Raw genomic sequence first — 27,994 nt, forward strand, 5'->3', positions numbered from 1 at the left:
AGCGCTGGCTACCGAGGCTGGAGATTTGCTTTGTTCCAGTGACCAATACACTGACTTCAGCGCGGATTTCTGGATCATTATCCGGATCCTGGATGCTGAAAACTTCCTGTACACATTCGTCTGCCTGTTTTAGCAGAAACTCCGGACCTGTAAGCCAAGTAGAGTTAGTAAAGGAACCTACAGACATAGGTCTAGTGGCATGATCTGCTGGATTAAGTTCGGATGGTACATAGTACCATTGTTCAGGTTTGGAGGACCTCCTGATTCTCTCTATGCGGTTACTGACGTAAACAAAAAATTGTCTCGTCTGATTGTAGATGTAACCTAATACGACCTTACTGTCCGTGTAATACTGAACTTCATCTATGTTGACACCTAGTTCTTGTATGAAGTCTGCAATCTCCACTGCTAACACAGTCCCACAGAGTTCAAGTCTGGGAATAGTATGATCAGGCTTGGGGGCTAACTTAGCCTTACCAAAGACGAATCCAACGTGATTTTGCTTGTTGGGTTCTGTGACCTTCAGATAGGCGACCGCTGCTATGGCCTCTGTGGAGGCGTCCGAGAACACGTGGAGTTCCTTCTTTACGCTAGAAGTAAGTGAGGTTTTAATATAGCATCTTGGGATGTGGATCTCATCCAAAGCACACAAAGATTGCTTCCAGGCTTCCCATTTTTGCTCTTTATCGGAGGGAAGTGGGGTATCCCAATCCTTGATGGTTTCAGAAAGTTGTCTCAGTAGGGATTTACCTTGTATGACGATGGGCGCTACAAATCCCAGCGGATCAAATAGGCTGTTTACCACTGATAGGACACCACGTTTTGTGAATGGCTTGTCTGCACAACTTATTTGAAAACCAAAGGAGTCAGCCGAGAGATCCCATCTGAGGCCCAAGCTCCTCTGCACAGGTGGACTGTCCAGTCCCAGGTTAATGTCTTTGAATCCAGGTGCATGATCACCTCGCTCGAAGGCTCTCATTACGGTTAGGCTGTTTGAAGCAATTTTGTGTAGTCTAAGTTTAGCTTGGTACAACATATTTTGAGTCCTTTTGAGCAGATCGATAGCCGCTTCTTCAGTTGGTAGCGATTTGAGCCCATCGTCCACGTAGAAGTCTTTTTCCACAAAGTCTTTGGCATCTGTACCATACTCAGATTCCCCCTCTATTGCAGTTCTCCGAAGCCCGTAAGTCGCTACGGCTGGTGAAGGGCTGTTTCCAAACACATGTACCCTCATACGATACTCCATCATCTCTGCGTTGGTGTCATTGTCCTTGTACCACAGAAACCTGAGGAAATTCCGGTGGTCCTCTCGGACTACAAAACAATGGAACATATGTTCAATGTCAGCAGTGATGGCGACATGCTCTTTCCTGAATCTCATCAGCACTCCGACTAGGTTATTAGTCAGATTAGGACCTGTGAGAAGAATATCGTTAAGAGATACACCTTGATGTTTGGCGCTTGAATCAAAGACAACCCTAATTTGATTAGGTTTTCGTGGATGATATACTCCGAATGAAGGCAAGTACCAGCACTCGTCGTTCTTCCTTAAGGATGGAGCTGGTTCTGCATGGTTGTTACGGAATATTTTATCCATAAAGGCAACGATGTGTTCTCTCATTTCAGGCTTGCTGTTCATGGTACGCAGAAGAGAGTTAAATCTAGACAGAGCTTGTTCCCGGTTGTTCGGGAGTCTTACCCTGGTAGCTCGGAATGATAATGGAGAAACCCAGTGATTGGTTTCGTCTTTAAAGAACTCACTGTCCATTATCTTGACAAATTCTCTGTCCTCTACTGACAAGGCTACTTTATCGTCGTCCTTGGTTGTATGAAAGACTGATCTCCCCAAGTTGTCGGCAAAGAGGGGAGTAATGACGTCAGGTGGTTGTATGAGGCCTGGAGACTTCTCCTTCACCTCATAGTGATGAGGACACGGCTTAATGCAAGTTGTGCGTCCATCTGCACGCACGTACGTTTTGAAGGAGTCAATTCCTGGTTGATCTAAGCATACATTTCCTATGATTACCCATCCCAAGTCCAGTCTCTGGGCATATGGCGCATAGTCAGGACCATTACACTGTTGACGCACCTTGTGTACCCTTAGATTGTCTCTGCCGAGCAGGAGTAGAATCTCGGCGTTGATGTCCATAGGTGGGATAACGTTGGCTAGGTGCCTTAGGTGAGGTTGGTGAAATGCAGCTTTTGGGGTAGGAATCTCATCTCTATGGTTGGGTATTTGATCACATTCGATCAGCGTCGGTAAGGGTATTTCCGTATCCCCACTGACAGGAGAAGCGATGAATCCTTGTGCCCTTCTGCCGCTAGTCTGTATGCGGCCCGAGCAGGTGTTTAAGGTATAGGGTTCGGATGGTCCCTTTATTCCAAAGGCTTCAAAGAATTTAGGACCTGCTAGGGACCGGTTGCTTTGGTCATCAATGATGGCATACATTTTTACTGCCTTTTCTGGTAGTCCCTCTGGGTAGACCTTGATCAGGCATATTCGGGCACAACATTTCTCGCACTGGCCCTCCCCACATACATCCAAGCATGAGCAGGAAACAGCAGTCGCTGCATTAGCGTAATTTTGGGGCTCCCCGCCATGACTTGGAGCAGGACTGGTGGTGACGGCAGTGGGTGAATCTCTGGAGAGTGGGATTGGGTGCATAGCTGAGGCATGTCTTTCACTATGACACTCCTCACACTTGATGACAGATTTACAGTCCTTAGCCATGTGCTCCAATGAATCGCAGCATCTGAAACATACCCCGAGCTCGGTGAGGATTTTCTTGCGCTCCAGTATGGTTTTGAATCTAAACCCTCTACATTTGTTCAGAGAGTGTGGTTTTTTATGAATGGGACATTCACGATTGAAGGTCTTATCTCCTGATGAGGTAGTGTACTGTTTACCCGTGGGTACTGCAGGAGATGGTAGGTTAGTCTTTCTAACACTCACGCTGCTCTTAAAGTCTCTGTGTTTATGCGTGATGCTTTCATACCTTGATGATGTTGCTGAAGCTGTAGTGTTGAACTCCAGGAAGTCGAGGCTGGGGTCATTCCTCATCTGGGACTGTTCATCGATAATTCTACAGAAGTGAATAAATGGGGGAAAGGTGATGTCATGCTCTCTTTTGTACCTTGAGACTGATGCCGCCCACTTTTCTTGTAGACTGTATGGTAGCTTCACGACAATTGGGTTCACTCCATGAGCTGTATCCAGGTAGCACAGCCCAGACAGACGAGGGTCACCCTTGGCAAGCTCCAGTTCCATGAGCAGATCACTTAAATTCTGAAGCTTCTGGACATCCTTGAGATTGATCCTTGGAACGTTCTGCAGTCTCTTGAATAGGGCCTTCTCTATTGCTTCTGCACTGCCGAAGGTACGTTCGAGTCTCTGCCAGGCGACAGCAAGACCTGCTTCTGCTTGTCCCACATAGACAGTTCTGAGGCTCTTGACACGATTTGTGGAGCCTGGGCCCAGCCATTTGATCAAGAGGTCAAACTCCTGCTCTGCGGTTAGGTTGAGGTTAGCGATGGCGGCCTTGAAGGTTGCCTTCCAAGCTCTGTAGCTCTCTGCACGGTCATCAAATTTTGAGAGACTGGTGTTGATTAGCTCTCTGCTCACCATAAACCTGGCAAACTCAGACATATCTGATTTCTCACTGCTTGTTGCCATGACGACTTGTGATGCCCCTGGGGCGTATTGGCTGCCTGGCGTGAAGGGGTGAGATGCTTCCGGGTAGAATGATGTAGCTGCAGGGTTAAGCTTTCGTTTAGCCTCTGTATATTGTGATGACTGCTGCTTGAGCTGTGGAGGTAGGCCAGAAAATGCCTGATAGCGATCTTTCTGTAACAACCGTCCTTGAGAGGGCACTTCCGGGTAACGGTTATTAGGTTGCTCGGGTGCTGTGGGTGGCACTGGTACTGCAGGTAGAGCTGACTTGGAGGTTTCAGTGTTCTCGGCTTGGACGGTACTGCAAACTGGGGGTGGCGCAGATAACTGATTCAGTACATAGTCACTGGTGCGATCAACTGGATCATCTATCTCCTGTGGTAGCGAGCAGACTGGATCAAGACCTTGGCTCAATGCTTGCTCAAGTAGTCTTACTTTAGCTAATGCAATTTCCTCCTGCATCTCTGATTCGAAAATCTTTATTCGAGCCTCTGCTTCTGCCCTCTTGGCCTCTGCTTCTGCTTCTGCCCTCTTGGCCTCTGCCTCTGCTTCTGCCCTCTTGGCCTGTGCTTCTGCTTCTGCCCTCTTGGCCTCTGCCTCTGCTTCTGCCCTCTTGGCCTCTGCCTCTGCTTCTGCCCTCTTGGCCTCTGCCTCTGCTTCTGCCCTCTTGGCCTCTGCTCTTGCAAGAGCTTCTTTTTCTGTGAAGGAGCGTCTCGCTTTGGATTGCTCTGCGTTTATGCGGGCCTCTAGTAATCTGTCGCTCAAGGCTGAGCTTCTTGAGCACGATGATCTGTATGACCGAGAGGAATGTTTAGATGAATTTTATCTGTGTGATTTAGTTTCTTGCAAATGCGAGATACGGAGTTCCGCTTTACCTTTAACATCCAGCACCATGACGTCTCTTTGTCTGGCTATTGATTCTGCCTTGCTCAGTTCTGATAGGGCTTCATCGATATTAGAGTCTTTTAGAAAGGTTATATACCTTGTGGACAGTCTATTGTATCTTTCTTGAGCTGTGTCCAGCCGCCCGATGGCAACTTGTAAGCTTGTGGCATCACCTGAGGAGGATTTAAGTCCGGACATGAGGGAGGAAACTCGTTCCCATTGTTCCTCCAGGTTATCACATAGCTCATCTTTCGTGGTGTGATAATTTTCAATGACTTTTACTGTCGGTTTGAGAGAGCGTCTTGGTCGTACGACTTGTTCTGCTGGAAGTGTGGATTCTGTTCCCTGCCCTTCATAATGATCAGTATCAGGTTGTATTTGCTTTAGTTCATCACTGGGGAACTGTGCAAAGTCCTTTTCGGCCATTTTGACTTAAGGTGCGCTGTCCCTTTAAGAAAATGAAGTTTTGAATTGGGCGCTGAAAATCGCAGCACGGCTCCGATAGGGCACCTTGACAAAATTTCTAAGATGTTTAAAGTGAATTGTGGGGTTTTGCGGGCCACAGCAATGTAAGGAGCGTGCATAAACAGTACTTCTATTATGCGAGGAAAAGTTAATATAGGACTTTAGGAATGGCTTGGCGAGTTGTGGAGGACTTCCAGGCGAGACTATAGATACTGCGTATGTGCAGTGCTTCCGCATAGGCTTGTGGAACATGCACTGTAGCCGGGCAGATTTGCTGCAAGTGGGCCTGTTGCTAGGGAGATTCCTGAGTGTGGTACTGGACATTAAGGCAGTTTTTGACTGTTCTGTCCCCACATGAAGGCGAATGAAGGTATATCTGATAATGGCTGTGTAACTTCCTACCTTCGTATCCAAGCAGTGGAGCAGACCGGACCGGCAGATGTTCAGGCTAGATGGATCCAAACGTATACACGGGAATGAAATCAGCGTGGATTTATTTGGTCCAAAATACAGCGACAAACAGTGATACAATACTGTAAGGTAGTAGAGGTATTGATGCTGTCCTGTGATATCTTTCCTGAGGCTAACTGCTGGTCAAAAACTGATGCCTTCACAAGCCCAGGGTATTGAATGTCCTGTCACACAGCTATATAGCAGATAAAATGGCTGCAGAAAGTGACCAGAACCAAGGCTTGCCTAAAACCACGCCCAGCAGAGAAAACACTTACTAGCTATAACAGAGGCATGCAGCATGCAAATTCTGGCCAGCAGATGGCAGCAACAGATCAAGACATAGAAACAAACATGGTGAAATAAGAATTGGTGATACAATGCACAGTTAAATAACAAATATGAGGGGAACAGCACATGTCCCTCAGTAACAATTCTGTGTCCCTCAGTAACAATTCTGTGTCTGTCCCTGAGTAACAATTCTGTGTCCCCGAGTAACAATTCTGTGTCCCTGAGTAACAATTCTGTGTCCCTCAGTAACAATTCTGTGTCCCTCAGTAACAATTCTGTGTCTGTCCCTGAGTAACAATTCTGTGTCCCTGAGTAACAATTCTGTGTCCCTCAGTAACAATTCTGTGTCCCTCAGTAACAATTCTGTGTCTGTCCCTGAGTAACAATTCTGTGTCCCTGAGTAACAATTCTGTGTCCCTCAGTAACAATTCTGTGTCCCTCAGTAACAATTCTGTGTCTGTCCCTGAGTAACAATTCTGTGTCCCTGAGTAACAATTCTGTGTCCCTGAGTAACAATTCTGTGTCCCTCAGTAACAATTCTGTGTCCCTCAGTAACAATTCTGTGTCTGTCCCTGAGTAACAATTCTGTGTCCCTGAGTAACAATTCTGTGTCCCTCAGTAACAATTCTGTGTCCCTCAGTAACAATTCTGTGTCTGTCCCTCAGTAACAATTCTGTGCCCCCGAGTAACAATTCTGTGTCCCTCAGTAACAATTCTGTGTCCCTGAGTAACAATTCTGTGTCCCTCAGTAACAATTCTGTGTCCCTTAGTAACAATTCTGTGTCCCTCAGTAACAATTCTGTGTCCCTCAGTAACAATTCTGTGTCTGTCCCTGAGTAACAATTCTGTGTCCCTCAGTAACAATTCTGTGTCCCTCAGTAACAATTCTGTGTCTGTCCCTGAGTAACAATTCTGTGTCCCTGAGTAACAATTCTGTGTCCCTCAGTAACAATTCTGTGTCCCTCAGTAACAATTCTGTGTCTGTCCCTGAGTAACAATTCTGTGTCCCTCAGTAACAATTCTGTGTCCCTCAGTAACAATTCTGTGTCTGTCCCTGAGTAACAATTCTGTGTCCCTGAGTAACAATTCTGTGTCCCTGAGTAACAATTCTGTGTCCCTCAGTAACAATTCTGTGTCCCTCAGTAACAATTCTGTGTCTGTCCCTGAGTAACAATTCTGTGTCCCTCAGTAACAATTCTGTGTCCCTCAGTAACAATTCTGTGTTTGTCCCTGAGTAACAATTCTGTGTCCCTGAGTAACAATTCTGTGTCCCTGAGTAACAATTCTGTGTCCCTCAGTAACAATTCTGTGTCCCTGAGTAACAATTCTGTGTCCCTGAGTAACGATTCTGTGTCCCTCAGTAACAATTCTGTGTCCCTCAGTAACAATTCTGTGTCTGTCCCTGAGTAACAATTCTGTGTCCGTCAGTAACAATTCTGTGTCCCTCAGTAACAATTCTGTGTCCCTCAGTAACAATTCTGTGTCTGTCCCTGAGTAACAATTCTGTGTCCCTGAGTAACAATTCTGTGTCCCTCAGTAACAATTCTGTGTCCCTCAGTAACAATTCTTTGTCCCTCAGTAACAATTCTGTGTCCCTGAGTAACAATTCTGTGTCCCCGAGTAACAATTCTGTGTCCCTGAGTAACAATTCTGTGTCCCTCAGTAACAATTCTGTGTCCCTCAGTAACAATTCTGTGTCTGTCCCTGAGTAACAATTCTGTGTCCCTCAGTAACAATTCTGTGTCCCTCAGTAACAATTCTGTGTCCCTCAGTAACAATTCTGTGTCCCTTAGTAACAATTCTGTGTCCCTCAGTAACAATTCTGTGTCCCTCAGTAACAATTCTGTGTCTGTCCCTGAGTAACAATTCTGTGTCCCTCAGTAACAATTCTGTGTCCCTCAGTAACAATTCTGTGTCTGTCCCTGAGTAACAATTCTGTGTCCCTCAGTAACAATTCTGTGTCCCTCAGTAACAATTCTGTGTCCCTCAGTAACAATTCTGTGTCTGTCCCTGAGTAACAATTCTGTGTCCCTCAGTAACAATTCTGTGTCCCTCAGTAACAATTCTGTGTCTGTCCCTGAGTAACAATTCTGTGTCCCTGAGTAACAATTCTGTGTCCCTCAGTAACAATTCTGTGTCCCTCAGTAACAATTCTGTGTCTGTCCCTGAGTAACAATTCTGTGTCCCTCAGTAACAATTCTGTGTCCCTCAGTAACAATTCTGTGTTTGTCCCTGAGTAACAATTCTGTGTCCCTGAGTAACAATTCTGTGTCCCTGAGTAACAATTCTGTGTCCCTCAGTAACAATTCTGTGTCCCTGAGTAACAATTCTGTGTCCCTGAGTAACGATTCTGTGTCCCTCAGTAACAATTCTGTGTCCCTCAGTAACAATTCTGTGTCTGTCCCTGAGTAACAATTCTGTGTCCGTCAGTAACAATTCTGTGTCCCTCAGTAACAATTCTGTGTCCCTCAGTAACAATTCTGTCCCTGAGTAACAATTCTGTGTCCCTGAGTAACAATTCTGTGTCCCTCAGTAACAATTCTGTGTCCCTCAGTAACAATTCTTTGTCCCTCAGTAACAATTCTGTGTCCCTGAGTAACAATTCTGTGTCCCCGAGTAACAATTCTGTGTCCCTGAGTAACAATTCTGTGTCCCTCAGTAACAATTCTGTGTCCCTCAGTAACAATTCTGTGTCTGTCCCTGAGTAACAATTCTGTGTCCCTCAGTAACAATTCTGTGTCCCTCAGTAACAATTCTGTGTCCCTCAGTAACAATTCTGTGTCCCTCAGTAACAATTCTGTGTCTGTCCCTGAGTAACAATTCTGTGTCTCTCCCTGAGTAACAATTCTGTGTCTGTCCCTGAGTAACAATTCTGTGTCTGTCCCTGAGTAACAATTCTGTGTCCCTGAGTAACAATTCTGTGTCCCTCAGTAACAATTCTGTGTCCCTCAGTAATAATTCTGTGTCTGTCCCTGAGTAACAATTCTGTGTCCCTAAGTAACGGTTCTGTGTCCCTCAGTAACGATTGTGTGTCCCTAAGTAACGGTTCTGTGTCCCTAAGTAACGGTTCTGTGTCCCTAAGTAACGATTCTGTGTCCCTAAGTAACGGTTCTGTGTCCCTAAGTAACGGTTCTGTGTCCCTAAGTAACGATTCTGTGTCCCTAATACAGAGAGATCTGTCTCTCTTGAATGACCAGAGGCAAATGGAGAATTGTAAGATGGCCGCAATTTATAGCTCCACCATTACACAGTGCTGGCTGGCTGGCTGCTGATTGGCTAATGCGATCACATGTCATGAATGAATGCATTATGGGTCAGCGCGCCTTGTCTGCGCGCCTTCCCAGAGATCCCTGCTCCGTCGCCGCACATGTCGCCGCCATTTTTGGAAAAATTTCGATTCGCGCATCCAAAGTCTGCTAATTTTCGGATTCGGCGCGAATCGAAATTTTTCTAATATTCGAAACGAATTCCACTTCGCCGAGTTCGATTCGCTCATCTCTAGTGATAATAACATGTACTAATCACCCAAATCAGGAGAAACACTACCAGTGTGAGACAACCTATTAAAAGGAAGATTTTCCAAGAGGTTTGCGGATGTAAAAGCATCAACATCTTGATCAGGCTCTTTTTGAATGTCTTCTAGAAAAACTTTATCACCTGTTTCACTCTCTGACACCTCTGGTTCAGGGATTTCAACACTTGCTTCACCCTCTTTATCTGTACCCAGCTCCTTAGGTTGAGGAGAATCCGAGACTTTTTTTACTCTTGATGCATGGATCCAGGCCTGGGAATCCGCTGTCAGAACTGCTGTCCGTGTCATGGCTGTTATCACTGTGGGCTTTCCATAAGGTGGATCCAGGACCTTGTGTTTGTGTAGGTCTTTAACAATCACAGTGTCTCCTGGGTTGAAAGGATGTGTTGGTTCCTGTGAAGGAAGTGGTAAAGAAAGAGATACATCACCGTAGATGCCATTCAAAAACCTTATAAGATTTGTTACATATGTTTCTTGGATCAGCTCCCCAGGCATAATCACCAGTGGACCTTTGGTCCATGGGGGAGGAAATGATCTACCCATCATTAAACTGTGCAATAAATACCAGTGTGCAGTGTTGAGGTATCCCTCTGATCCCCTCTTTGGACATTAGATCATTCTGGTCCAATGTCAAACCTTTGTTTTTCCAATATTGAATACCCTCCGTAGTGGCTGTGTACTGTAATTCTTTGAGCAATAGTTGTTCTGGGAGCATGGACAGCTCTAACACAGTTTAAGTAAGGTTGGCAGAATCCTGTAATGGTTCCATAGCAGCTTCCTTAGCCGTACACTCAGCCAAGGCATTGCCCAGACCAATGGGATCATGTGAAGATGTGTGGGCTCTGCATTTTATAGCAGCAATAGCATGCGGCTTGTGTATGTCTTTCAAAAGATCATTCACTAAGGATGCATCAGAAATACCTTTACCATCAGCTGTAACAAACCCCCTGCACTGCCAAATCATGCCAAAATCATACACTAAACCAAATGCATTTTTGGAATCTGTATAAATGTTACCAACTTTTCCCTCAAACAATTCACAAGCGCGAGTGAGAGCTACCAGCTCAGCAGCTTGTGCTGAAAGATAAGGGAGGGGCTTTGCTTCCCACACTGTGTGTAGAAGTTGAACAATGGTATAACCTGGCAAATATTTGTTGTCATTAGGTCTTGTACAACAACCATCTAAAAAGATGTCAATACCTCCTTCAACTTGTTCTAGTAACATGTCAGCTCTGGGGGTGGTGTCTTTATGTATGACTAAGACACAATCTTGTTCCTCAGGAGGAATATCAAACTCTTATTTAAAATCTAGCATGCCATTTAGAACAGAAAAGAACAGAAATTGGTCCTAAACTTGGGAAAAAGTATTTAATAGATAAATTAACAGTGGAAGTAAGAATAACATCACACCCATTAGCTCTCTGGCCTGTCATATGCTGTGTGGTAACATTCTTCAAAATTTGCAATACATGATGTGTGGTATGCAGTACGGTGTTATGTCCCAATGTAGTAGCCATAGATGCCTCCACTCCCATAGCACACACCGCCAAAGCTCTCAGACACGTCGGCATAAATTGAGTTGTCCTAACAGTAAGTATCATTTTCCCTCTCATTTCTGAATCATTCCAACCATTAAATCATAATTGTTTCCCAGTTTTGAGTTTTACAATAATACATATATTTGATAAAATAGCTCCTATAATTCAATATTTCATATGGTATGATACATTGTAACTAAGTAAACTGGAAAGTGTTGGAACACTTTACAGTTTTTGCTGGAAAATGGAATAAATTTAGTTCACCCTGATTTGACCTCTGGATTTTTCCCATTTGCAGAGAAGTTAGAGCAAAGTTTCACTCTGTTAATCACTTGTGGTGAGCAAACTCAGTTTTTTAGCCGGTCTATAGACTGAGTCAATGAGAGACGGGGCGGACTGACCATTTGGAAACTCAGGCACTGTCCGAGGGCTCGGGGTCAGTAGGGGGCCCCATGAGATGCCCCTGGTACCTTTTACATAGGCTTTTTTGAGTTTGGGCAAGGACACAGGGGTCCCATGATCCCCTATTGCCCCGGGGCCCCATGAATTGTCAGTCCGCCCCTGATAAGAGAACCTGAAAATATGATGAGTATACAAAAAAGTTGTGTTTCTTGTTTGGCTAGAGATATAGTGATGCATAGAGTTTGGATTTTCCTAGTGGTAAAACTGGTTGGTGTTTATGTCTGATAATGACTCGCAAACAGAAGAAGATTTGTAGTCTTTCCTTGACCAATGTTCATATGTTTGATAATGCTTCCAATTAGAGTGGATTTTTTTTATTCAAGTGTTGTTTGAATAACAAATCTAATTAATTGCTCATTAGATGGTGAGGGTGTCTTGGTTTGCCTGGAGTGCAAATGAGCTTCTGTTAGTGTCTTCAAAATCAGTCTCTCAAAGTTTTTCAGTTCTGGGTCTGGTAAACACTTGAAGTGCTGAGTAGGTGTTAGATTGCAAGTTCCACTGATATTCATATAATTTATAGTTTTATGTCAGAAATATCCTGAAGTGAAACGTCAGCCCACCCGACCACTGGGGGGTCTTTATAGCCTCTAGGAGTAAAGGGGTGCTACATATGGAAGGTGTCATTGCTTATCCTGGTTATCTCAAGCCTGAATAATTTTTGAGTCACTTATGCTAAAAAAGACACAGCTCCCCAGTTCATGTGAATGAGCCCTAAAACACGAGTGCCCTTATTCAATAAAGTGCTCTTATTTTTAAGTGCTAACTCCTAAAGCAGAGCTTCACCCAAAAGGGGAAGTTAAGCTTTAAGGCTCCTTCCCCCTCTCCTCTTTAAGAAATGGCACCATTTTTTTTGGGGGGGGGGTACCTGCTTTTGACAAGTACTCGCTCCCACTTCCGCTCAGATCACCTAGGCAATCCAAGGGGAAGTTATCTTCCCCTTCCCTCCCCGCAGTCTTCTGGGACATGTCACATGTCCCAGAAGCCTGCGCAACCATTCACAATGCACAGCATGGCTCGCGCATGTGCAGTAGGCACTTGGCTGTGAAGCCACAAGCTGTCACAGCCGAGTGCCCTCAGTCAAGATACTGGCAATGGGGATCAAAGATGGGTGGAGAAAACAGCTCAGGTGAGCACAGCACTGGATCCTGGGACAGGTGAGTGTCTGTTTATTAAAAGTCATCAGTTACAGTTTTTGTAGTTGCTGATTTTTAATTTTTAAAAATATGACTGGAGATCCTATTTAACCTCCCTAGCGGTATGATTATTTCATATTTTTGGTGCTGAAAGCGGTACAATTATTTTGCATGGAAATATGTAGTTTTTTTATTGTAGGCTGTAGTTTTTAGGAATAACTCACTGAAATCTGTCTGAACAAGATTCTAAATCATACATTTAATTCAATAATATAATCAAACCAAAAACACTGAAATTTGAATATAGTGCCAAGTTCGCACATCGCTGAGCAAAGTCGCAGAATCGTTTTCAGTGTTTGATGATGAATTTCTCCACGAATCATTATCACTCAATTCTGCAAGTGGTTCTAATTTACTATCGCTGTTCTCTAGCCGGTCTAAAACCGCTTTTGACCTAAAGGGTCACTTTTTGGACGCCATGGACTTTTCTAAGTTTCCAGGCAGAAAGAACAATCAAAATGCAGACAGGGGACAGAACAAAGCACTAGGGACAAAATGTATGTGAAATGGGTTGAAACAGCAATGTTTTACCATGTAAAATCATTTTGAAAAAAATGACATTTTTTTAAAATTTTAAAATTTCCCGCCGCCTCCGGCGGCGCCCGTACGTCCCGGCACCACAGGGACCGGAACACAGGAGGCGGATGCCGGCATCAGCCGGAGGAGATGGACGGGGACGCTGCAGGGGACACATCGTGGGAGCGAAGGACAAGGTAAGTGCTGCAGGGACTCCCTATACAGCGCTGCATGGTAAGCCCGAGTGTAGCTCGGGGTTACCGCTTTTGGTATAGACATTTTACCCCGAGCTACACTCGGGAATACCGTTAGGGAGGTTAAGCAACCATTAACTCTGCTTAAGTCTCTGTCCATTTCAGTAAGGATTTCAATTAGTTGTTGTGGGTCATTTCATTTGGAGGACCTGAAGTTGTGCCCAAAAAATGTTCAGTAAATGGCTCTAGTACTCTAGGCATTAGTATTGCCTGTAGGCTTCCACAGCTATTTCTCCCATTACGGACTTACCAATCCTTGTTCTGCACTATGTCTATGTGAATTTGGGCATCTTAGTAGAGCACTAAACTTTACTTCCTCATGTCACAGTGGCCCCCTTATGATTGGTAATCTGGTAGCTAGTCTGGGAATATTCAAGAAGCAGAGGGAGGGGTTTACAATGAACAAATCCACAAAATTAATAATGTTGCAACAAGGAGATGCATGCAGTACAGATTCTTCTTCACCAAGCAGCACAGTACAGTAATTACATCACCAAATCTGCATACAAATCTCCTAACACAGGCATCAGTGCCTTAAACCCACCACAGATTTACAAAACTATGTAATATAAGGGCCAACCTTAGCTAACCTAACTAGAGATGAGCGAATTATTCAAAAATTCGATTCGGCTGATTCGCCGAATTTGAGGAAGAAATTCGATTCGATGCGAATTTATTCGCTGCGAATTTAACTTATAAAAAGGGTTTCTAGGCTTCAGAGAGCCTTTATATTAGTGCAGAACACTGTACCTTTAATTTAAATGCCCTTGGAGATGAGGAAGGAGAAGGAGAAGGAGAAGGAGAAGGATGAGAAGAAGGAGAAGGATGAGAAGAAGGAGAAGGATGAGAAGAAGAAGGATGAGAAGAAGGAGAAGGATGAGAAGAAGGAGAAGGAGAAGGATGAGAAGAAGGAGAAGGATGAGAAGAAGGAGAAGGAGAAGGATGAGAAGAAGGAGAAGGAGAAGGATGAGAAGAAGGAGAAGGATGAGAAGAAGGAGAAGGATGAGAAGAAGGAGAAGGATGAGAAGAAGGATGAGAAGAAGGAGAAGGATGAGAAGAAGAAGGATGAGAAGAAGAAGAAGGATGAGAAGAAGGAGAAGGATGAGAAGAAGAAGAAGGATGAGAAGAAGAAGAAGGATGAGAAGAAGAAGAAGGATGAGAAGAAGGAGAAGGATGAGAAGAAGAAGAAGGATGAGAAGAAGAAGAAGGATGAGAAGAAGGAGAAGGATGAGAAGAAGAAGAAGGATGAGAAGAAGAAGAAGGATGAGAAGAAGGAGAATTCCAAGCCGGCAAAAAGTGTATCTGCAGAGCTCCACTATTTCTTAGCGGAGCTCTGCAGATACACTTAGCGGAGCTCTGCAGATACACTTTTTGCCGGCTTGGAATTCTTCTTATTTTCATCCTACTTCTTCTTCTTCTTCTTCTTCATCCTCATCCTCAGAAGAAGAAGAAGAGGATGAGGATGAGGATGAAGAAGAAGAAGAAGAAGAAGAAGAAGAAGTAGGAAGAAAATAAGAAGAATTCCAAGCCGGCAAAAAGTGTATCTGCAGAGCTCCTCTATTTCTGACAGATACACTTTTTCCCGGCTTGGAATTCTTCTTATTTTCATCCTACTTCTTCTTCATCCTCATCCTCATCCTCTTCTTCTGAGGATGAGGATGAAGAAGAAGAAGAAGAAGAAGTAGGATGAAAATAAGAAGAATTCCAAGCCGGCAAAAAGTGTATCTGCAGAGCTCCGCTAAGTGTATCTGCAGAGCTCCGCTATTTCTGACAGTTCTCTGACATTCACATTTACAGCGGTTGAAACAAATAGATACAATGTAAATGCAAACCGCTGTAAATGTGAATGTCAGAGAACTGTCAGAAATAGCGGAGCTCTGCAGATACACTTAGCGGAGCTCTGCAGATACACTTTTTGCCGGCTTGGAATTCTTCTTATTTTCATCCTACTTCTTCTTCTTCTTCATCCTCATCCTCATCCTCAGAAGAAGAAGAAGAGGATGAGGATGAGGATGAAGAAGAAGAAGAAGAAGTAGGATGAAAATAAGAAGAATTCCAAGCCGGCAAAAAGTGTATCTGCAGAGCTCCTCTATTTCTGACAGATACACTTTTTCCCGGCTTGGAATTCTTCTTATTTTCATCCTACTTCTTCTTCTTCTTGTTCTTCTTCTTCATCCTCATCCTCTTCTTCTTCTTCTGAGGATGAGGATGAAGAAGAAGAAGAAGAAGTAGGATGAAAATAAGAAGAATTCCAAGCCGGAAAAAAGTGTATCTGCAGAGCTCCGCTAAGTGTATCTGCAGAGCTCCGCTATTTCTGACAGTTCTCTGACATTCACATTTACAGCGGTTGAAACATTGTATCTATTTGTTTCCATTTATGGTAACAAATAGATACAATGTTTCAACTGCTGTAAATGTGAATGTCAGAGAACTGTCAGAAATAGAGGAGCTCTGCAGATACACTTTTTGCCGGCTTGGAATTCTTCTTATTTTCATCCTACTTCTTCTTCTTCTTCTTCATCCTCATCCTCATCCTCAGAAGAAGAAGAATGAAAAGAAGAAGAAGAAGAATGAAAAGAAGAAGAAGAATGAAAAGAAGAAGAAGAAGAATGAAAAGAAGAATGAGAAGAATGAAAAGATTCTTCTTCTTTTCATTCTTCTTTTCATTCTTCTTCTTTTCATTCTTCTTCTTCTTTTCATTCTTTTCATTCTTCTCATTCTTCTTCTCATTCTTCTTTTCATTCTTCTCATTCTTCTTTTCATTCTTCTTTTCATTCTTCTTCTCATTCTTCTTTTCATTCTTCTTCTTTTCATTCTTCTTTTCATTCTTCTTCTTTTCATTCTTCTTCTTCTCATTCTTCTTTTCATTCTTCTCATTCTTTTTATTCTTCTCATTCTTCTTCTCATTCTTCTTTTCATTCTTCTTCTCATTCTTCTTTTCATTCTTCTTCTTCTTTTCATTCTTCTTTTCATTCTTCTCATTCTTCTTTTCATTCTTCTTTTCATTCTTCTTCTCATTCTTCTTTTCATGAAGAAGAAAAGAAGAATGAGAAGAATGAAAAGAAGAATGAAAAGAAGAAGAATGAAAAGAAGAATGAGAAGAAGAATAAAAAGAAAAATGAAAAGAAGAATGAGAAGAATGAAAAGAAGAATGAAAAGAAGAATGAAAAGAAGAAGAAGAAGAATGAAAAGAAGAAGAAGAATGAAAAGAAGAATAAAAAGAAGAAGAAGAATGAAAAGAAGAAGAAGAAGAATGAAAAGAAGAATGAAAAGAAGAAGAAGGAGAAGAAGAATGAAAAGAAAAAGAAGAAGAATGAAAAGAAGAATGAAAAGAAGAAGAAGAATGAAAAGAAGAAGAAGAAGAAGAAGAATGAAAAGAAGAATGAAAAGAAGAAGAAGAAGAATGAAAAGAAGAATAAAAAGAAGAAGAAGAATGAAAAGAAGAAGAAGAAGAATGAAAAGAAGAATGAAAAGAAGAAGAAGAATGAAAAGAAGAAGAAGAATAATGAAAAGAAGAATGAAAAGAAGAAGAAGAATGAAAAGAAGAAGAAGAATGAAAAGAAGAATGAAAAGAAGAATGAGAAGAATGAAAAGATTCTTCTTCTTCTTTTCATTCTTCTTTTCATTCTTCTTCTTCTTCTTTTCATTCTTCTTTTCATTCTTCTCGTTCTTCTTTTCATTCTTCTCATTCTTCTTCTCATTCTTCTTTTCATTCATTCTTCTCATTCTTCTTTTCATTCTTCTTCTCATTCTTCTTTTCATTCTTCTTCTTCTTTTCATTCTTCTTTTCATTCTTCTCATTCTTCTTTTCATTCTTCTTTTCATTCTTCTTCTCATTCTTCTTTTCATTCTTCTTCTTCTTTTCATTCTTCTTTTCATTCTTCTTCTCATTCTTCTTTTCATGAAGAAGAAAAGAAGAATGAGAAGAATGAAAAGAAGTAGAATGAAAAGAAGAATGAGAAGAAGAATGAAAAGAAGAATGAGAAGAATGAAAAGAAGAATGAGAAGAATGAAAAGAAGAATGAAAAGAAGAAGAAGAAGAATGAAAAGAAGAAGGAGGAATGAAAAGAAGAATGAAAAGAAGAAGAAGAAGAATGAAAAGAAGAAGAAGAAGAAGAATGAAAAGAAGAATGAAAAGCAGAAGAAGAATGAAAAGAAGAAGAAGAAGAATGAAAAGAAGAATGAAAAGAAGGAGAAGAATGAAAAGAAGAAGAAGAAGAATGAAAAGAAGAATGAAAAGAAGAAGAAGAATGAAAAGAAGAAGAAGAAGAATGAAAAGAAGAATGAAAAGAAGAATGAGAAGAATGAAAAGATTCTTCTTCTTCTTCTTTTCATTCTTCTTTTCATTCTTCTTTTCATTCTTCTTCTTCTTCTTTTCATTCTTATTTTCATTCTTCTCATTCTTCTTTTCATTCTTCTCATTCTTCTTCTCATTCTTCTTTTCATTCTTCTTCTTCTTTTCATTCTTCTCATTCTTCTTTTCATTCTTCTTTTCATTCTTCTTCTCATTCTTCTTTTCATTCTTCTTCTTCTTTTCATTCTTCTTTTCATTCTTCTTCTCATTCTTCTTTTCATGAAGAAGAAAAGAAGAATGAGAAGAATGAAAAGAAGAATGAAAAGAAGAAGAATGAAAAGAAGAATGAGAAGAAGAATGAAAAGAAGAATGAAAAGAAGAATGAGAAGAATGAAAAGAAGAATGAGAAGAATGAAAAGAAGAATGAAAAGAAGAATGAAAAGAAGAAGAAGAATGAAAAGAAGAGGAAGAAGAATGAAAAGAAGAATGAGAAGAATGAAAAGATTATTCTTCTTCTTCTTTTCATTCTTCTTTTCATTCTTCTGCTTCTTTTCATTCTTCTTCTTCTTCTTTTCATTCTTCTTTTCATTCTTCTCATTCTTCTTTTCATTCTTCTCATTCTTCTTCTCATTCTTCTTTTCATTCTTCTTTTCATTCTTCTCATTCTTCTTTTCATTCTTCTTTTCATTCTTCTTCTCATTCTTCTTCTTTTCGTTCTTCTTTTCATTCTTCTTCTTTTCATTCTTCTTCTTCTTCTTTTCTTTCTTCTTTTCATTCTTCTCATTCTTCTTTTCATTCTTCTCATTCTTCTTCTCATTCTTCTTTTCATTCTTCTTCTCATTCTTCTTTTCATTCTTCTTCTTCTTTTCATTCTTCTCATTCTTCTTTTCATTCTTCTTTTCATTCTTCTTCTCATTCTTCTTTTCATGAAGAAGAAAAGAAGAATGAGAAGAATGAAAAGAAGAATGAAAAGAAGAAGAAGAATGAAAAGAAGAATGAGAATAAGAATGAAAAGAAGAATGAAAAGAAGAATGAGAAGAATGAAAAGAAGAAGAAGAAGAATGAAAAGAAGAAGAAGAATGAAAAGAAGAAGAATGAAAAGAAGAATGAGAAGAAGAATGAAAAGAAGAATGAAAAGAAGAATGAGAAGAATGAAAAGAAGAATGAGAAGAATGAAAAGAAGAATGAAAAGAAGAAGCAGAAGAATGAAAAGAAGAAGAAGAATGAAAAGAAGAAGAAGAAGAATGAAAAGAAGAAGAAGAAGAATGAAAAGAAGAATGAAAAGAAGAAGAAGAATGAAAAGAAGAAGAAGAAGAATGAAAAGAAGAATGAGAAGAATGAAAAGAAGAAGAAGAAGAATGATAAGAAGAATGAAAAGAAGAAGAAGAATGAAAAGAAGAAGAAGAAGAATGAAAAGAAGAATGAAAAGAAGAAGAAGAAGAATGAAAAGAAGAATGAAAAGAAGAATGAGAAGAATGAAAAGATTCTTCTTCTTCTTCTTTTCATTCTTCTTTTCATTCTTCTTCTTCTTTTCATTCTTCTTCTTCTTCTTTTCATTCTTCTTTTCATTCTTCTCATTCTTCTTTTCATTCTTCTCATTCTTCTTCTCATTCTACTTCTCATTCTTCTTTTCATTCTTCTTCTTCTTTTCATTCTTCTTTTCATTCTTCTCATTCTTCTTTTCATTCTTCTTCTCATTCTTCTTTTCATGAAGAAGAAAAGAAGAATGAGAAGAATGAAAAGAAGAATGAAAAGAAGAAGAAGAATGAAAAGAAGAATGAGAAGAAGAATGAAAAGAAGAATGAAAAGAAGAATGAGAAGAATGAAAAGAAGAATGAAAAGAAGAAGTATTCCAGTACAGCAAAAAGTGTATCTGCAGAGAGCTCCGCTATTTCTGACAGTTCTCTGACAGTTCCTTCACATTTACAGCGGTTGAAACATTGTATCTGTTTCCGAATAAAAACATCTGTATCCTAAATGGAAACAAATAGATACAATGTTTCAACCGCTGTACATGTGAAGGAACTGTCAGAGAACTGTCAGAAATAGCGGAGCTCTCTGCAGGGACACTTTTGCCGGCTGATCGGGAAAAATCCGATTCGCGCACCCGAAGTATGCTAATATTCGGATTCGCCGCGAATCGAATTTTTCCTGAAATTCGAAACGAATTCCACTTCGCCTGGTTCGATTCGCTCATCTCTAAACCTATCCAATAAATCAGTATCCAATCAAGTAGACATTGCACTAAATAGTTGTTGGTGGATCTAAAAGAGATTGTGTAGCCAAAAGTTAGTTTTTTTCAGCATACTGCTTAGGCTTATTAAGCAATATTGCTACTATTATTATCATTTGTTATAAATGTATCTAATCAACAGATTAAAAAATATTACCCTTTATACTATAAGCTCTATGAAAGGTTGGAAAATCTATCAGATAAAAAGAATAAAACTGGTGTACGCTTTGTTGTTTTTTTTTATCAATATTACATTTCAAACACTTGAATATGGTAACAATAACTCCAGCCAACTGCAGTCATTTCCTCTGGAGTACAACGGTCTGTGAAGTGTGACATTTAGATTTTCAGTTTGCCTCCTGACACATGACATTTTTTTTAAGCTCATAATGAGAAAAGCTATTTGCCAACTGTGAAAATGTTATGTATTGCTTGATATGCTATCTTTAATTTTGTTCTTTTGAACATGACTTTAGACCTCTATTGTGTTTCCTCCACTCCAAGGAATTAGCATTTTCCGTAGATCATGTTAACCTTTTAGGTATGGTAATATCCAGTTAATCAACATGCATACACGTAGAAAGGGCATATGCGATACATAGAGAGTCACTAAGGCTGCACAGTGAAAAATGAATCATTTACTGACATGGCTTAACATTTTGGTACTGGCTTCAACAACAGCGACTTAGTTTCAAATGAACAACTGTCTAATTGATGAAGACATTTACTGGCAGTAATTTGACACATTAAGCTAATATTTTCTTGAATTTTATTACTCTTATTAGCAAATTAATCCCTTTTAGGTGTTCTACACTAGTGTTTATCAACTCTTATCTACTAGTGTCCCCAACAGGTCATGTTCTGTTGGTTTCTTCCAATGGTAGCAGGTGTGGCAATTACTTTTCCAGGAACACTTAATTTAACACCTAATTTACTTGTGCAAGATAAAAAAGGACAAGTATTCAAAAGTTTTGTAGATTTCTGCCACTGGTAACAGGTGAGATAATTACTGATCAAACATCACATATTAAATTGCCTATGCAAGTAAAAGGAGGACAGTGGAAACACCCACAAAATGACCACATTGTGGGAAGTTATTTTCTGAAATGCACAGTGAGCCTGAAAAAGTATTTGAAAAATGCAAGAATAAAAATTAAAATGTTTTTTTTTTTTACACAAAGTTGTCATGTCTAACACACAGCATAGGCATACATAGAATTACATCCCAAAAACACACTCTGCTACTCCTTCCAAGTTTGGCAATACCACATGTGTAAAACGTTTTCATAGTCTAACCACATAGAGACTCAAAATCCAAGGAGCACCTTCAGGCTTTCTAGAGGCATACATTTCACATCTAATTTTATGATTACCTATACATTTTGGTGGTCCTGGAGCACCAAGACATTTGAAACACCTTCAAAATTACCACATTTTTAAGAGAAAACACTTCAAAGTTTTTTGAGATGTATGCTCAGTTTTTTTAAGACTTAGGGGGTTATGTACTAAAACTGGAGTCTGTAAAATCTGATGTAGCTCTGTATAGAAATCAATCAGCTTCTAGGTTGTATTGTCAAAGCTTAAGTGAACAAGCTGAAGTTAGAAGCTGATTGGCTAGCAAGCACAGCTGCACCATATTTTGAGTGCACAGGAGAAGTAAGGAAGAAAAAAAGAATTCATGTGGAGCCAGGAATGTAGTTTATGCAGGGGATTGCTGGGACTGCTGTAGCGCAGGAATGTCATCAATCAACCCATTCAAGTAAATAGGGGTGCTTGTGTGGGGTCCAAGAGGTTAAAGCAGGAGGTGAGGAGGCAATACAGCACCTCCTCACTGCCTGTGAAATGCTCTCTGAAGAGCAATCAAAACATGGATTGCTAATCAGACAGCATCACACATGTGAATTAGTCCTTATGGTAACGCTATAACTGATGTGGTGGTGATTAGGGACACTGAGACTGATGTGGTGATGATCAGGGATACTGGGACTGTTGTGCTGGTGATCAGGGATACTGTGACTGGTGTGGAGGTGATCAGAGACAGTGGTAAGGGGGTGGCGATGATCAGGGACACCGTGACTGGTGTGGTGGTGATCAGGAACACTGGCACTGGTATGGTGGTGATCAGGCACACTGTGCCTGGTGCGGTCTGGTGACATTGTATTGCTATGGCGGTGATTAGAAACAATGGCTGGTGGCACTGACGTAAAGTGATATCAGAGTAGCCAGCCATTGTACATTATCACTGTTTCAGCAGTACAATGTCACCATAGTGAAACTAAACTTGCTCTGGTGTAAAACATTGTTTTTTTACATCCTTTTTACATACTGTCACCAGAGCAGTGCAGTGTCACCATAATGAGGCAGGATGGGAGGGAGGCAGCTAAATAAATCCTATTGTTCTTATTCATTTATACTTAGTTAGCTAGTGTTCACCTTTAAAACTCAACTCTACCCAAAAATTTTTATTTTGTGTTGGCTAAAAGGAGGAAGGGTTTGAACCTCAGTTGAGTTTTTATGTGTGTTCCACTATTGAGGGGATTTCCATATGCCATAAAGCTAACCAGATTTAATTCTGGTATTTATTCAGCACCAACATACCATGAAAAGTTATTATCCTTATCATGTGTTAACTTGTGTCCCTCGTTGTCGGAATAGTAAGGCTTTGTTTACTCAGGTGATAATGCCCGTATACTATAAATGGACCATATTTTTACAGCATTTGTCACTTCCAGGTGTTGCATGCAAGCAGCTCATTGAACTCTTAATAGAATATGCAGCTGAGCAGACAGAAAAAAAATAATTTTTAGTAGAATCAGCAAGGGTCATGGATCAGGGGTTGAGAGTTTACAGGGATGGAGAAATCCAGATGATTTGTAAAATATTCCCATTCATCGGTCATTCTCAGAAATAGGTCAGAACATGGCAAATTATGACAAAAAACCCAAATTCCTCTATCACACAGAAAACCAAAAACAGCACACACTAATATCCAAGATACCACCTCTCAAATTTCAGGCTTGTGAGAAACCTTGTTCCAGTCAGTACACTCTGTGATAAAGACTAGTAAACTGTCTTTACAGACGACACACGCTGCTTCCACTAGCGGTTACAGATTAGTTAAACTAGGCATAATTACGTCGAGTTGGTGCAAACACCTACTCACAGTCTCCAGATTTGTGTGTTCTTTAGAGCAATGAAAAACCAGATGATTAATTTTTTATTTAATATCCCTAGGCCAGTAGTGCATAGCAAAACACATATACACAAACAGTATTGAAGATAAAAGAGATAAACAGACTTACTAAAAAAAATAGTTCTTCTGCTCCTGGGGCAGGATGGAACATGCCAATTATAATCTTGACATAGATGGGACCCCTGACATATGACCTAGATTTGATAATGTTACAGGATTATTGGTGATCTGAGTGTGAGGTATGACAAAGATGCAGCCTGCAGTATCTGTATCAAGAGGAGAGCAGAAAACACATGTGCTCACTTGCTCATTCCAAGTTCAATGTGTCAAACAGAAATGGATCACATTATCCAAATAATTACTTTGTTCATAGCTGCAGCACTGGCCACATGGGGAAGTGCATCAATTTATATTTGTTATCCAACATTTTCCATCTGTGTAACCAGGCTTTTGCAGAAAGTTTTATCACTGTGTACTGCATAGTATGGGAATTATAAGTTATAGTATTTTCCATAATTTTCAGGAATTCAAACACACATTTGTCTCAAGAAACCAAGTGAGTACATTACACCTGGACTGTGGAATTTGAGATGCAGATGCATAGACTTGTAACCAGTGAGAACACCCCAAGGTCTAAAAGCCCACCACTGTGAATGTATACAAATAAACATTTGGCCTCTCTTTGATACTGAAGTGCTTCAGTGTCATTATCCTGAATGAACTCTGCCCTGACAGCATCATGACAGACCTGTACTATGAGTTTAAAAACATTTATGAAAATATAACCCAGACCTAATCATAATTGGCTGGATTATAACAGTGGCTTTGCTTTTATTGCTGTGCATTCCTTGCAATGTGACAATCACTCTCCCTATTTCTTAAACATGCATCACAGGCCCAGGGAGTGAGGAAAAATCTCCTCAATGGGGTCACAAACAATAATAAAAAAAAAACTAATGAGAACATTTTTTCCCACAATAACCACAATTAAAATAAACTAATATAAATTATAGAATGGAGTTAGACTTTGAAGTGAACATAAAGCCAACATTGCATAGAATATGTAAGGGTTACATTCCCTATCTAGTTAATTTTTTTGTTTGTTTATGTCTGTGTCCTGCTAGTGAGATTTCCCTTAATGTCCTGTTATGGAGAAGTAAAAGAGATGGAAATAAAATCTCCCCAAAGTGAGGAAATACCTGTCACCAAAACATTTTAAAGATTCTCTCTTACCTCTTGCTCCAATAATAAAAATTAGGCTTTCTAAAATATACATCTAAAATATTTCTAAAACATAGCATTCCCCCCTAATTTCTGTCTTGATGACAGTAGAAGCCAGGCCAACAAGAGGGGCGCATCACCCCATGACAAACACATCATGAAATAAAAATTTGACAGAGGGTCTATCCCTTCACCACTCTATGCAAAATTATTTTACATTTTTGCCTTTATACATGCTTTGAAGGCTCCAGAGGTAGAGAATGTAATTGATAGCTCTTTGTCAAGAGTAACTGACATCTGCAGGGCTTATATGAATACTGCATGCCACTCACATTTGAAGTACTTTGTTTTGCTGAAGTAGGTGTCCATCTGGCAGATCTACAGAAGGAAAATGCCTCTCTGAAGAATCTGAAAAGATTAATTTTTAAATATAATTTCCCCATTTATGTAAACCCCAGAAAATGGCACATTGATTATCTCTAGCTGACAGTTCTCAAATTGTAAAACAACCATGGAAATTATACAATTTTCTAATCACCTCTTCAGCAGCATCCACTAAATGGTGGAATTGCAGTTGATTGCTATCTTTGTCTATTTTAAACTGATGAGTCACATTTGATTACAGTGCAATTAGGTAGAAATATTCAAATACAGTGAAAAATGTACAGTGGAATAGGATATAATTTGCAAATAGATGATATTTTCTAATGATGTAAATATATGCATGAGACTAGTGGTTAAATGGTAATTCAGATAAGACTATAACGAATAGTGAGCATAAATGATAATTGTGAAAATTTGATTAAGCATCATATTTATGTGTGTTGACAGAAAGATATTTTGGCCAAATTATTTAGTTAACAAAAAGGAACTCCAAGAAAATAATCAGGGAGCTGCTAATACTAGAGGTTAACATTGCAACTGTGCTAAAGTCAGAAAGTATATTCAGTTTACTTCAATTTGAACTCTCTGTAGCAGGACACACACCTTGCCCTGTCTCTCTCTGTTCATTTCTCCTTGCCTGCATCATTTGGATTTAAAGTCAAATTCCTGGGAAAAGGGAAACTGCAGTGGGCGATAGAGAACTCCTTGGAGACAAACAGAGTGGACTGTGAGTGGCGGTGGAGAAGGCCAGAAGAGCATCGGGAGACAGAGCAGACTGAAGGGGAATCTTGTTGTTCAACTGTGGTCTTTTTTTCTTGCAACAAGCTACTACAGAGAGTATTTTCCTCTAGGACCACAATCCTATCACTCTAAGGCTGGCAATACATTATACAATTTTCTTCTAGGTTTTTTGTTTAGATTTACTAAAACCATATGAGGTCAAACCTAAACACTTTGAATTTGTATGCAAATGGAGAGGCCTTTGCAATACATAGTTGAAGGTAAATCTAAATTGAACAAGAAAATTGTATATTGTATAGCCAGCTTAATGTTAGCCTTCCCTGAAAAGGATCTAATAACCAAAATATGGAGGATGGACTCTCCACTCTTGACTGACCCTTGTGATCTAGTAGCCATACGAAAGACAGTTCAGGAATATTTTCACACAAATTACACATCAGATGCCTCCCCTATGACACAGTAGGAAGCCCATAAATGTGTGGTTATCTTATTTCTATAGATGCACAAAAGAAACTAGAACACCAAGCTACCATAATTAGGCTCCATGCACACTGGCTTAAAAAACTCAGATTCTGCAATAGTTTTGTGTTTTGGCTGTAGAAGCAGGTCAATGTTATCCTATGTGTCCATGCACATTAGGATTGAGGATCAGGATTAGGTTTAGAGGCATATATTAAACTCAGCGTTTAGAGGCAAGAAAAACAACCCTTCTGGTTTGCTTTTTAGATTGGAGTATTCTAGCAGAAAAAATGTTAAACACTCCTAAACGCACCTATACATTGTACAAGAATGCTCAATATGAGCGTTTTTTTCTGCCAAGGAAACTGGCTTTTTTAAGCCAAGTGTGCATGGAGCCTTAAACTCACAGAATGTATTAGGGTCATTGAAACTCAGCACAAAAAAATCTAAGGTTCTTGAGACCCTACAAGCCTTGACAGATGCTTGAACTCTTTTATTGGAAGAATTGGGCAAACAAGCCTGCCACCAGTTTGCACTCTCTCAGAAGCTCTTCTATGTGCATGGGAATTAGAACTGCAGGTTTTTGGCCCTGAGCCTTACAAAACTGGAAAACCAATGCTACTGTTTATCATATTACCAACACAACAGGCTCAGTGTACACTAAAAATGAAGTTATTGCTAAACAATTTGAATATTTCTATATTCGCTTCTCTAATCTTAATCCACAGCAGCATACAGTTTCTGCAGACTATAAGCGGCAACGCATAATACTGGACTTTTTGAAATGACATAGCTCACCCTTTACAGTATATCTTTGGTGAAAGCCAAGACCCTGGAAGCTCCACTTTCTCTGGAGGAAACTTCAGCCACCTTGAAAAGCATGAAACCTGGAAAAAACCTGGTCTGGATGCAGCGGCGGACTGACAACTCATGGGGCCCCTGGACAATAGGAGATCATGGGGCCACCGTGTCCTTGCCCAAACTCAAAAAATCCTATGAAAAAGGTACCAGGGGAATCTCATGGGGCCCCCTGCTGACCCCGGGCCCTCAGGCAGTGCCTGAGTTTCCAAATGGTCAGTCCGCCCCTGTCTGGTTGGCTTCTCAATGCAATATTACAAAAGCCTATCTGATCTTTTATCATCCAGATTTCTTGAAGCTTTTAATTCCGTTTCAAATGATCCTTGAGCCTCAGAGGGCCTTTTGGAAGCTTATGTAACCATCATACCAAAGAAGGGTAAGGACCCATTCCTAGTCCCCAATGACCAACCTATTACATTCCTTAATGTCGACAAAAAATGTTAGCAAAGATTTGGGGTAAACTCCTAACTGCATTCCTTTTACCTTGTGAATCGCTTTATCAAGTGGGCTCTTAATTGCTTCCTTTGTGTGAAATACAGCCAGTCCCCGTGCTGTCCTATTTCAAACTGAGCACCCTAGGTATGAGAGCAGATCCTTCAAAGTGTGGGCAGGTTTCTGGCTGTGTTGGAAGCACATTCTGCCTGTCCACCAATTTTCAGACTTTGAGACACCCCCCCCCCTTCCCCCAGCACAGCCATTCACTACAAAAATCAATGTACTGCAATTCTCTGCCTCCGCCTCTCTAAGTTCCTTATGCAGCTGAGAACAGAGATCATTGGATCGCTTATAATAATAAAGAAAAGGTATTCATAATATATAGTTCATGATTGATAATACAGTATATAGTAAACCATAAGCTACAACAATCTAATCACATGCAAGACAAAAGTTGTTTTTTTTTTTTGCTTGTTTGTTTCTTGCACATGAAATCTTAGTTTCAACTCACCCACCAAAAATTCACTTTGAAAGTGAGCATGCTCTTTTTCTTTAGCAAATCAGGGTCTCTATCTACTTACACTTCCATCTGCAACAAACCCATATAATGGATGAAGATGTTTCTTCACTTTCATAGCTCACACAGGACCAATACATTATGCAGCATATTATTTTGACCATTCCATCAATGCCCCACCCCAGAGGAAGCTGGGAAGTTGTATATACAGTTGTGTTCAAAATAATAGCAGTCAGACATCACTAACCTGATCAATCACTGTTTTTGGTAGAAATGATATTTCTACATGGCAAATAATTTACTAGTAGGCGTTGTAGAGTAATAGAAATCCAACAGACCCAACAGTCATGACATGCATGTTGCTGATTCTGTGTAATTGAATCACTTTTCAATTAGTGAGGTC

Source organism: Staurois parvus, unplaced genomic scaffold, assembly GCF_062004578.1.
Source record: "Staurois parvus isolate SC_StPar_1 unplaced genomic scaffold, SC_StPar_1.0 ptg001302l, whole genome shotgun sequence".
NCBI classification, from domain to species: Eukaryota; Metazoa; Chordata; class Amphibia; order Anura; family Ranidae; genus Staurois; species Staurois parvus.